Below are 12,048 nucleotides of genomic sequence, written 5' to 3'. Positions count from 1 at the left end.
GGGCTGGCGAATCAGCTGGCGAGCCTTCATTTGCAGCATGAAGCCTGTGGAGCCTCGTTAAGTGGACCAATTAACATTAATAGCCTCGCCGGGCCGAGCTCCGGGAAGCTCGCAGCAGTTCCTGCTCGCGCCCTTAATCTTGTGAAAATAAGCTTTGAGATAAATAGTTTATTATAATCACTTAAAAGATGTGCATGAGCAAACAAAGTCACTCACGACTGTTTTTATGGGAGTCTAGAATCTCAGCCAAGATATTGTTCAACCTGTTCCTCAACTACCTGTCACTCCATAAGACAAAGGTGATGAGCATAGAGCTCCAGTTTACAGAGCTAATACACGTTACAGACAAAATATCAGCTTCCTAGACAAGACCAAGTACTACTGCCTCAGGGGCTCAGTCAAATTTGCTCATCACGTAGTTTTGATAGCATTTGAAGCCTCTTAAAATAACACCTCCTTCCAAGTGGACCAGGTTGTCAATGATGGTCAAACACAGCTCCTAATGACATCACTTCTAACTCATTCCAGACGTCTAATGGTGACATTTGTTGAATTTTGCAATCTGCTGCCTACAAGTGCATCTCACAGGTGACAAATACAGTATTTGCCTGCGCTTTGTATGGATGAGGTAAGTCAGAAAAAGAGGCAGTTACAGCAAGGTATTAGGAAAGCTAATAGAATGCTATTGTTTATTGTGAGAGGAATTGAATACCAAAGTCACAGAATCAGAATGACAGAAATGCACAGTCCAGAAGAGGCACAGTGCAGAAGAGGTCCTTCGGCCCATCAAGTCTGCACCGATACATTAAAAACACCCGATCGACCTATCTAATCCCATTTGCCAGCACTTGGCCCATAGCCTTGAATGTTATGTCATGCCAAGTACTCATCCAGGTACTTTTTAAAGGATGTGAGGCATCTCCCCCCTACCATCCTCCCAGGCAGTGTAGTCCAGACCGTCACCACCGTCTTGGTAAAAAGGTTTTTCCTCACATCGCCCCCAAGCCTCCTGCCACTCACCTTGAACTTGTGTCCCCTCATGACTGACCCTTCAACTAAGGGGAACAGCTGCTCCCTATCCACCCTGTCCATGCCCCTCATAGTCTTGTGCACCTTGATCAGGTCTCCGCTAAGTCTTCTCTCCTCCAACGAAAACAATCCAAGCCTATCCAACCTCTCTTCATAACTTAAATGTTCCATCCCAGGCAGCATCCTGGTCAACCTTCTCTGCACTCCCTCCAGTTCTATCACATACTTCCTATAATGTGATAACTAGAACGGCATCAAGTACTCCACTGGTGGCCTCACTAAAGCTCTATACATCTCCAATATGACCTCTCTGTTTTTGTAGTCTGTGGTTCAATTGATAAAGGCAAGTGTCCCATCTGCATTTTTCATCACCATATTAACCTGCCCTTCTGCCTTCAGAGATCTACGGACAAACACACCAAGATCCCTTTGTTCCTCAGAACTCCCCAGTGTCATGCCATTCGTTGAATACTTCCTTGTCGAATTATTCCTTCCAAAGTGCATCACCTTACATTTTTCCCGGTTAAATTCTATCTCCCACTTCTCTGCCCATTTGACCATCCCATCTGATATATTCCTGTAGCCCAAGACATTCAACCTCACTGTTAACCAAAGATGCCTGTGTGGCACTGCCAAGCTGACTGGAGCACTGCCTAGGTGCCAGTGCAAGGGTGTCCAGGTGCCAGGGTGGCACTGCCAAGGGTCAGGGCCTGAGGGGGCCTTCCCCATGAAAGGAGGGTTGAGGGGGAGGGGGGTTTGAAGGGTGGGGGTGTGCAGGCCAGGTAAGTCGGGGTCTCTGGTGGTTGGGGGGTTGATGGGTGGGAGTCCTGGAATGGAAAGGGCTTAGGGGAACCTGAAGAGGGAGGGCCTCCTGGGACCCCATAGCAGGTGTCCTCACTTGGGAGTGTGGGGTAGTGCTCTTGTGTGTGTGTGTGGTTGGGGGGGTGGGTGACATTGCCCATAGGTGGGGGTGTGGGGGCCCCACAAGCTCTTTTTGAGATCGGGGCACACTTTCAAACTGGTCACCCGATCTCCGAGTTCAGCTCCCCAGTGGTAAAAAAAATTCTAAGGACGCGATTCTCTTGCCACATTGTGCTCGAGCCAGAGAACAACGCGGCCGAACAATCCGGGAGAGCTCTCCAGCGCCTCGTGTGATTCACCCAAGTCCCGCAAGACGTCAGAATTGGAATTCTGCCCAAAAGAGGTGGGACCAAACAGCGCTCCTGGAAGTAATCCGTAAAAACCTACTTAAGACCTATCTGCCTGTTATCTACCGTCCTTCCTCGATTCTTCAGCCTCACGAGGGAGGCTGCAGGTGTCGTTCGGCACTGGTCCACACAACATGTGGAACAGCACCTGGGGAGTCTCCTGGGCAATAGGATCAGAGTCAGTGCACGGTAGCCCCCTGACATTCCCGATGGCACCTTGGTACTGCCACCCGGCACTGACAAGGTGTCCAAATGGCACTACCAAGCTAGCAGAAGCACTACCGGGTACCAGGGTGCCAGTGCAAGGGTGCCAAGGTGGCACTGCCAAGGGTCGGGGCCTGAGGGGGGCCATGCCCATGAAAGGAGGGTGAAGGAGGGGTTTGAAGGGTGGGGGTGTGCACGGCAGGTAAGTAGCGGCCTCTGGGAAGGTGGGGAGTGAAGGGTGGGGTCCTGGAATGGGGGTTGCTGTAAGGGGGCTTGGGGAAGTCTAAAGAAGGCCCCCCCCCAGGGGCCCCATAGTGGAGTGTCCTCACTTGGGGGGTGTGGGTTAGTGTCCTTGTGTGTGGGGGTGATATTGCCCATGAGTGGGAGATGTGGGGGGGACACAAGCTCACTTAGAGATCAGGGCATCCTTTCAAAATGGCGGCCCAATCTCGGAGTTCAGCTCCCCAGTCTTAAAAAAAATTCAAAGGGCTGGATTCTTTCGCCCTGCCCACCATCAGAATGCCACGGGCATGACGCAGGAAATGGAAATGTCCATTTCCCTTGGGTGGGATTCTCCGGTCGCCAGGCGATCGTGGCCGGAGAATCGAGCCCTAAGTGTGGGTTAAACAGTGAGAAACTCCCCAGGATCGAAAAAAGTGTCATTGAATAGCGGTGGGGAACTCACAGGCAGAGCCGTGAAAATATTTGGGAGAATCATGGCCATTGGGCGAGATTCTCCGGCCGTGTCCACCCGGTAACCGGAGAATCTCGCCCGAGGTCGATGGACCTCTCCATTGTCCGCCTCTCGCCCGTAGCGTTCTTGCGGCGAGCGGGACGGAAGTATCCAGCCCATAGTCTTCCTTACTCTGATGCCAGTGTCCATCGCTCCTGTTGCCTCGTGCTCTGTTCCAGATGCCTGGGCCCCACTTTGGATGCTGGGGCATCTGTTTTCCTATCATTTTGAAAACTGGCGTCCCGGAGCTGCACAGAGGGGCTTCTAGGGCCGCATCTGGCTTTCAGGCCACAGGACAGGTGAGCTTGCGAAAGAGCTAGTGTTTCTGTAGCTAAAATACTTTTCTTTTTAGAAAATATATTACTAAGGCATTTATAATTTGAACAATTTTCAACATCAGGTTTCAACAAGAACAAAACAATACAACCGACCCAGCCCAGTAACAAACCCAGTCAGCATGGCTTACACAAAAAGGACCTCCTTCACCTGCCCCCTTTCCACTGGTTTTCCTGACTGCACTCGACCCCCCATGCCTCCCTTTTCTCTCCTCCTCCCCATATGTGCAATCAATTACACTCAAGACGAAGTGATTTCATAACTGAAGGCTTTAATCTACTAGAACATGTTCCCCAGCAGCTTCGGTACAGAAAGTGAAGGCTACTGGGACGGCACCACCTCTTATAACTCCGCCTTCACGGCGGAGCTACGTAATACAGCCAATGGTAGACTCCTGGGTCTAATCAATGGTCATCAGCCTCTGAGGTACAGCAATACCTGGTACGACCACATTCACCCCCTGTTAAAAAAGAGTCCGGCGGGGGTGGTGGCCAGCGGTACCAGTCGCATGGTATGACCAGGTATGGAGGTACCGTGCTGTCGAGGATATTTACAAAGTTCACAGTTAGAGTCACAGCGAAGCAATCAGTCGATCGGGTGGCCTGGTCGTCCTTCTGGAGCGTCTGGGCTTCGGTGGTGATTCTGGTGGGTGTCCCGGTGGTTGTGACTCCAGGGGCGTGGTTTTGTCCTCCCTAGCAGCTTCGTCACCCCTAGGTGGTGCTGTTGGGGCAAAAGGTTGACACGGGGGGGGGGGGGGGGGCGCCTGTAGGGGCCTGTCGGTGGGTGGGATGGCCTAGGCAGGAGCGGCGGGAGGACCGACCCCCCAGTGAGGTGCTGTGAGGGAGGTGGGGGGGGGGGGGGCAATGGTTTGGGTGCGCGTGGGGTTCCGGCGGGCGCCAGGTCCCGAAGGGAGACTGTATCTTGCCGGCCGTCAGGGAACGCCACGTAGGCGTACTGGGGGTTAGCGTGCAGCAGGTGGACCTTCTCGAACAACGGGTCCGACTTGTGCGCCCGCACGTGCTTCCGAAGCAGGATGGGTCCGGGTGTCGTTAGCCAGGTTGGGAGCGAGGTCCCGGAGGAGGACTTCCTGGGGAAAACAAAGAGACGTTCATGAGGTGTCTGATTTGTGGTTGTACTGAGCAGCGACCGGATGGCGTGGAGGGCCACCGGGAGGACTTCTTGCCAGCGGGAGACTGGGAGATCCCTAGACCGTAGGGCCAGTAGAACAGTCTTCTAGACCGTTCTGTTCTCCCTCTCCACCTGTCCGTTTTCCCGGGGGTTGTAACTGGTCATCCTGCTTGAGGCAATGCCCCTGCTGAGCAGGAATTGACGCAGTTTGTCGCTCATAAAGGAGGACCCCCTATCACTGTGTATGTACGCGGGGAAACCGAACAGTGTAAAGATACCCTGGAGGGCCTTGATGACGGTGGTTGTGGTCATGTCTGGGCAGGGGATGGCGAAAGGGAACCGGGAGTACTCGTCAATCACGTTCAGGAAATACGTGTTGCGGTCGGTGGAGGGGAGGGGCCTTTGAAATCCATGCTGATGCGTTCAAAGGGACGGGAAGCCTTTATCAGGTGCGCCCTCTCTGGCTGGTAGAAGTGCGGTTTGCATTCTGCGCAGATTTGGCAGTCCCTGGTGACCGACCTGACCTCCTCGATGGAGTAGGGCAGGTTGCGGGTCTTGACAAAATGGAAAAAGCGAGTGACCCCCGGGTGGCAGAGGTCCTCATCGAGGGATCGGAGGCGGTCCACTTGTGCAGTGGCACAAGTGCCGCGGGACAGGGCATCAGGAGGCTCGTTGAGCTTCCCCGGACGGTACAAGATCTCGTAGTTGTAGGTGGAGAGTTCTTTCCTCCACTGCAAGATCTTGTCGTTTTTAATCTTGCCCCGCTGTGCATTATCGACCATGAAGGCAGCCGACCATTGGTCCGTGAGGAGAGTGAATCTCCTGCCGGCCAGGTAATGCCTCCAATGTCTCACAGCTTCTACTATGGCTTGTGCCTCTTTTTCGACTGAGGAATGGCGAATTTCGGACGCATGGCGGGTACGGGAGAAGAAAGCCACGGGCCTGCCCGTTTGGTTGAGGGTGGCCGCCAGAGCTACATCGGACGCATCGCTCTCGACCTAGAAGGGGAGGGACTCGTCGATGGCGCGCATCGTGGCCTTTGCAATGTCTGCTTTGATGCAGCTGAAGGCCTGGCAGGCCTCCGTCGACAGGGGGAAGGTTGTGGACTGGATTAGGGGTCGGGCTTTGTCTGCGTAGTTGGGGACCCACTGTGCATAATAACTGAAGAACCCGAGGCACCGCTTCAGTACTCCATTCTGCACTACGTAGCCTAGAATGGCTAGACGGTCGGTGCTAAACACGCATTTATCCTTATTGTATGTCAGATTAAGGATTTTCACGGTCTGGGGAAATTTGCGGAGGTTGGTGTCGTGGTCCTGCTGGTCATGGCCACAGATGGTGACGTTATCTAGATACGGGAACGTTGCGCGTAAGCCGTACCGGTCAACCATTCGGTCCATCTCTCGCTGGAAGACCGAGACCCCATTAGTGACACCAAAGGGAACCCTTAAAAATTGAAGCCCATCTGCTTCGAAGGCAGTGTACTTGTAGTCACTATTACGGAGGGGTAGCTGGCGGTAGGCGGACTTGAGATCCACCGTGGAGAAGACCTTGTATTGTGCAATCCTGTTTACCAGGTCGGGGGAGAGGGTACGCGTCCACCTGCGTAAACCTGTTGATGGTCTGACTGTAGTCAATGACTATCCTATGTTTCTCCCCGGTCTTTACCACCACTACTTGAGCTCTCCAGGGACTGTTGCTCGCTTCGATGACCCCCTTCCCCAGCAGCCTTTGGACCTCTGACCTGATGAAGGTCCGGTCCGGGGCACTGTACCGCTTGCTCCTGGTGGCAATGGGTTTGCAATCCGGGGTGAGGTTCGCAAACAGAAAAGGTGGGTCAACTTTAAGGGTCGCGAGGCCGCAGACAGTAAGGGGAGGTATAGGGCCGCCGAATTTAAAGGTCAGGCTTTGCAAATGGGATTGGAAGTCCAGCCCCAGGAAGGTAGCCGCGCAAAGGTGCGGCAGGACATACAGGTGGAAATTGTCGAATTTCCTGCCTTCGACAGTGATGTTCGCTAGGCAGAACCCCTTTATCTCCACCGAGTGTGACCCGGAGTCAATCAGGCAAGACGTCTCGTGGCCATTGATGAAGACCGTCGTTGTAGCCATTGCGAGTGTCCGGGGTCGACTTTGGTCCAGTGTCACCGAGGCCAGATGAAGCAACTGCGAGTTCTAATCAGGCAGCGTGTTGTCGGCCGTGCTGGGGGCCTGGGGCCCTATCCAACATGGCGTCACCCATGGGTCACACAAGGTGTCCGGGGATGAACAAGATGGCGGCGGCGATGGACAAAATGGCGGCACCCACCCGTCCAGCGTGGTGTCCGGGGGGCAAGATGGCCACGCCCGTGGGTCGCACGTGGGGCTAGGATAGGGGGGTGGCGGTGAGCGCTGGACGGTCGGGGCCTGAAGGGGGTGGCCGCGGCGGGCCACAGTCGCTGGAGACCGCGGCCCCGGCGCGGGCCTGGCAGACCCCCACAAAGTGGCCCTTCTTGCCGCACCCTTTGCAGGTGGCGGTGCCAGCTGGGCAGCGCGGGCGGGGATGATTCGCCTGCCCGCAGAAGAAACAGCGGGGCCCGGCGGCGTTAGCGGGCCGTCTCGTAGCGCAGGCCTGCGGGGTCAGGGGGAAGGTCTGTGGGACTGCCGCTGCGGGGTGCCACGCAGCCCAGGGGGCCGCTGCGCGGTCGGGCGCATAGGACTGCGCCTTTCTGTAGGCAACGTCCATGGACCCTGCCAGGTCCCGTGCCTCTCTAAGTCCGAGAGTTCCCCTTTCTAGGAGTCTTCGGCGGGTAGCTGGGGAGCTCATACCTGCTACGAAAGCATCCCTGATTAAAAGTTCCGTGTGCTCGCTCCCCGAAACTTGCGGGCAGCCACAGTTTCGGCCCAGCACCAGTAGCGCCCGGTAGAAATCTTCCAACAATTCTTCGGGGCTTTGCCGCCTTGTCGCAAGCAGGTGACGAGCGTAGACCTGATTTACAGGGCGGATATAATGTCCTTCTAGCAGTTTCGATCGCGGCATCATAGTTCTCTGCCTCCTCGATAAGGGGGTAGATCCCAGGGCTGACCCTTGGGGGTGCCTCCGGCCGTCTCGAGGTAGCCTTTAAAGCACGCCAGCCAGTGTTTAGAAATTGCAGCTGAGTTCTCCGCATGGGGGCTGAGTTGAAGGCACTCCGGTTTGATTCGGAGATCCATCCTTCCAGCTTAAGTCTAGTAGATTAAATTGATGCACAATCAATTACACTCAAGACGAAGTGATTTCATAACTGAAGGCTTTAATCTACTAGAACCTGTTCCCATGCAGCTTCGATACAGAAAGTGAAGGCTGCTGGGATGGCACCATCTCTTATACTCCGCCTTCAGGGCGGAGCTACGTAATACAGCCAATGGTAGACTCCTGGTCCAACCAATGGTCATCAGCCTCTCAGGTACCGCAATACCTGGTACTACCACACCCCCAATATCTTAATTTTTCTCAAAGAAGTCGATGAATGGCTGACACCTCTGGGCAAACCCCTGTCACAATCCCCTCAAGGCAAATTTAATTTTTTCGAGTCTGAGAAACTACGCCATGTCGCTAACTCACAATCCCGACTTCGGGGGTTCTGAGTCCATCCATCCTAGTACGATCCGTCTCCGGGGCACAAGGGAGGCAAAGGCCAGGACATCGGCCTCTCTCACCCCCTGGTACTCCTGAATCTTCCGACATGCCAATGTTCGCCACCTCTGGACTCGGTACCACCCTCACTTTTAATACCTCTGACATGACGTCTGTAAACCCCTGCCAGAAACCCCTCAGACACGGACATGCCTAAAACATATGGACATGGTGTGGTAGACCGTATTATATGTATTACGGTACCTGTGTTGGAGGTACTACTGTTTTAGAGATACGTGGGTAAATCCCTGTCTGCTGGCTCCGCCCAGTGGATGGTATAAAGGTGTTCATCCCCGGCTGCAGCCATTTTCTGTTGCGAGCTGCTGGGGAACACATCTTGTCCAATAAAGCCATTGATTATTCTTTAATCTCGCTTTCGCAATAATTGATCGTGCATCAATTTATTAGACAAGATATTGAAAGATGGAGCTCCACATCAAGACGGACCGTCTGCAACTGAGCCCCCACACGGCAAACGCTTCGGCCACCTTTGATCACTGGCTGGCTTGCTTCCAGAGCTACATCAGGACGTCCACAGACCCACCCACGGAGGACCAAAAGTTACAGATCCTCTACTCGAGGGTGAGTCCCGAAATGTTTCCACTCATCAGGGACGCGCCTAACTACGCTGAAGCTATGACACTGCTGAAAGGGCATTATATTCACCCGGTGAACCAAGTATATGCTGGACATCTTCTGGCCACCAGACGCCAAATCCTGGGGGAATCCCTGGATGACTTCTACCACGTCCTGCTAGCCCTCGGTAGGAATTGCGACTGTCGGCAAGTTTTGGCTACCGAGCACGCTGAACTTTTAATTCGGGACGCCTTCGTCACAGGCATGCTGTCCACACAGATTTGCCAGCAGCTGTTAGAAGGAGTTACACTAGATCGTAAGGAGGCTAGGAGACTGGCAAACTCTTTAGAGTTGGCCTCCCGTAATGCCCAGGCGTACGTCCCCGGCAACGTGACACCCGCATGGACAGCTTGGACCCCATCTGCTTCCGACCCGACCTCATCCTCCAATTCACCGCATGCCTGTGCCGCGCGGCAGCCGGTCAACCCCGGGGGGCTCAGATGCTACTTTTGTGGGCAGACCAAACACCCCCGGCAACGCTGCCCAGCCTGATCAGCGACGTGCAAAGGATGCGGTAAGAAGGGACACTTTGTGGCGGTATTCCAGGCCCGGTCGGCCGCCGCCGTCTCCACACACCCCGCGGGTGACCTGGTCCCGCCGCCATTCTGCCCATCGCAAGCCATGTGCGGACCGTGGGCGCCGCCATCTCGGACTCCGCAGGCCGCGTGCGGCCCGTGGACGCCACCATCTTGTCCACCGACTGCCTTGTGCGACCCATGGGGGCGGCCATCTTGGCGGCACCGCAGGACCCTGACCGGACTGGCCGTTTATCGCCTGCTGCGACCTCCTTCACCGCTGTTCAACTCGGACCCATACCCTCCGGGGGTACTGCATTGCGAACCTCACTTTCCAGGGCGTACAGTTTAACAACTTCCGGCTCTACGTCCTCCCCCGACTCTGCGCTGTCGCACTCCTGGGCCTGGACTTCCAGTGCCACCTCCAGAGCCTGACTTTTAAATTCGGCGGACCCATACCCCCCTCACCATCTGCGGCCTCACGACCCTTAAGGTCGACCCGCCTTCCCTGTTTGCGAACCTCACCCCGGATTGCAAACCCATCGCTACCAGGAGCAGACGGCTCAGTATCCAGGACAGGACCTTCATTTGGTCGGATGTCCAACGGCTGCTGAAGGAAGGCATCATCGAGGCCAGCAACAGCCCCTGGAGAGCCCAAGTGGTAGTTGTAAAGATCGGGGAGAAGCACAGGATGGTCATTGACTACAGTCAGACCATCAACCGGTACACGCAGCTCGACGCATACCCCTCCCATGCACATCTGATATGGTCAATCACATTGCACAGTACCGGGTCTTCTCCACAGTGGACTTAAAGTCTGCCTACCATCAGCTCCCCATCCGCCCTTACGACCGCCAATACACTGATTTCGAAGCAGATGGCTGGCTCTTTCACTTCCTTAGGGTCCCCTTTGGTGTCACTAATGGGGTCTTGGTCTTCCAACGGGAGATGGACCGAATGGTTGACCGGTACAGATTGCGGGCCACCTTCCCGGACCTAGATAACGTCACCATCTGCGGCCACGATCAGCAGGACCACGACACCAACATCCACAAATTTCTCCAAACCGCCAAACTCCTTAATCTCATTTATAACAAAGAGAAATGCGTGTTCAGCATCGATCGCCTAGCCATCCTTGGCTACGTAGTGCAGAATGGAGTAATAGGGCCCAACCCCGAACGCATGCGCCCCCTTATGGAGTTCCGTCTTCCCCAAGGCCCTGAAACAATGCCTGGGGGTTTTCTCTTATTACGCCCAGTGGGTCCCCAATGACGTCGACAAGGACCGCCCACTAATCCAATCCACAGTTTTTCCTCTGTCGGCTGAGGCCCGCCAGGCCTTCAACCGCATCAAGGCGGACATCGCAAAGGCTACGATGCACGCTGTCGATAAGTCCCTCCCCTTCCAGGTCGAGAGCGACACATCGGACGTAGCTCTGGCGGCCACCCTCAACCAGGATGGCAGGCTGGTGGCCTTCTTTTCCCGCACCCTCCATGCCTCTGAAATCCGACACTCCTCTGTCGAAAAGGAGGCCCAGGCATTTGTAGAAGCTATGCAGCGTTGAAGGCATTACCTGCTGGCAGGAGATTCACGCTCCTCACTGACCAACAGTCAGTTGCCTTCATGTTTAGTAATACGCAGCGGGGCAAGATAAAAAACGATAAGATCCTGAGGTGGAGGATCGAGCTCTCCACCTACAATTATGAGATCTTGTATCGTCTTGGGAAGCTCAACGAGCCTCCTGATGCCCTATCCCGCGGTACATGTGCCAGCGCACAAGTGGACCGACTCAGGACCCGACATGATGACCTCTGCCACCCGGGGGTCACCCGGTTCTTCCACTTCATCAAATCCCGCAACCTGCCCTACTCCATAGAGGAGGTCAGGATCGTCACCAGAAACTGCCAAATCTGCGCAGAGTGCAAGCTGCACTTCTACCGGCCAGAAAAAGCACACCTGGTGAAGGCCTCCCGCCCCTTTGAGCGCCTCAGTATGGACTTCAAAGGGCCCCTCCCCTCCACCGACCGCAACAGGTACTTCCTGAACGTGATCGATGAGTTCTCCCGGTTCCCCTTCCCCATCCCCTGTCCCGACATGACTGCTGCCACCGTCATTAAAGCCCTCCACAGTATATTCACACTGTTCGGCTTCCCCACCTACATACACAGCGATAGAGGGTCCTCCTTTATGAGTGACGAGCTGCGTCAATTCCTGCTCATTGCCTCAAGCAGGACGACCAGCTACAACCCCCGGGGAAACGGACAGAGAGGGAGAACGGGACGGTCTGGAAGGCCATTCTGCTGGCCCTACGGTCTAGAAATCTCCCGGTCTCCCGCTGGCAGGAGGTCCTCCCTGATGCACTCCATTTCATACGGTCACTCCTCTGTACCACAACTAATGAACCACCCATGAACGTCTTCTTGTTTTTCCCAGGAAGTCCACCTCCGGGACATCACTCCCAACCTGGCTGGCAGCTCCTGGACCTGTCCTGCTCCGGAGACAGGCACGAACCCATAGGTCTGATCCGTTGGTCGAGAGGGTCCACCTTCTTCATGCTAACCCACAGAATGTCTACGTGGCACGCCCCGACGGACGCCAGGTCACGGT

The sequence above is a fragment of the Scyliorhinus torazame genome, chromosome 9 (assembly GCF_047496885.1).
Source record: "Scyliorhinus torazame isolate Kashiwa2021f chromosome 9, sScyTor2.1, whole genome shotgun sequence".
NCBI lineage: Eukaryota > Metazoa > Chordata > Chondrichthyes > Carcharhiniformes > Scyliorhinidae > Scyliorhinus > Scyliorhinus torazame.
Note: the sequence above shows the minus strand (reverse complement) of the source record.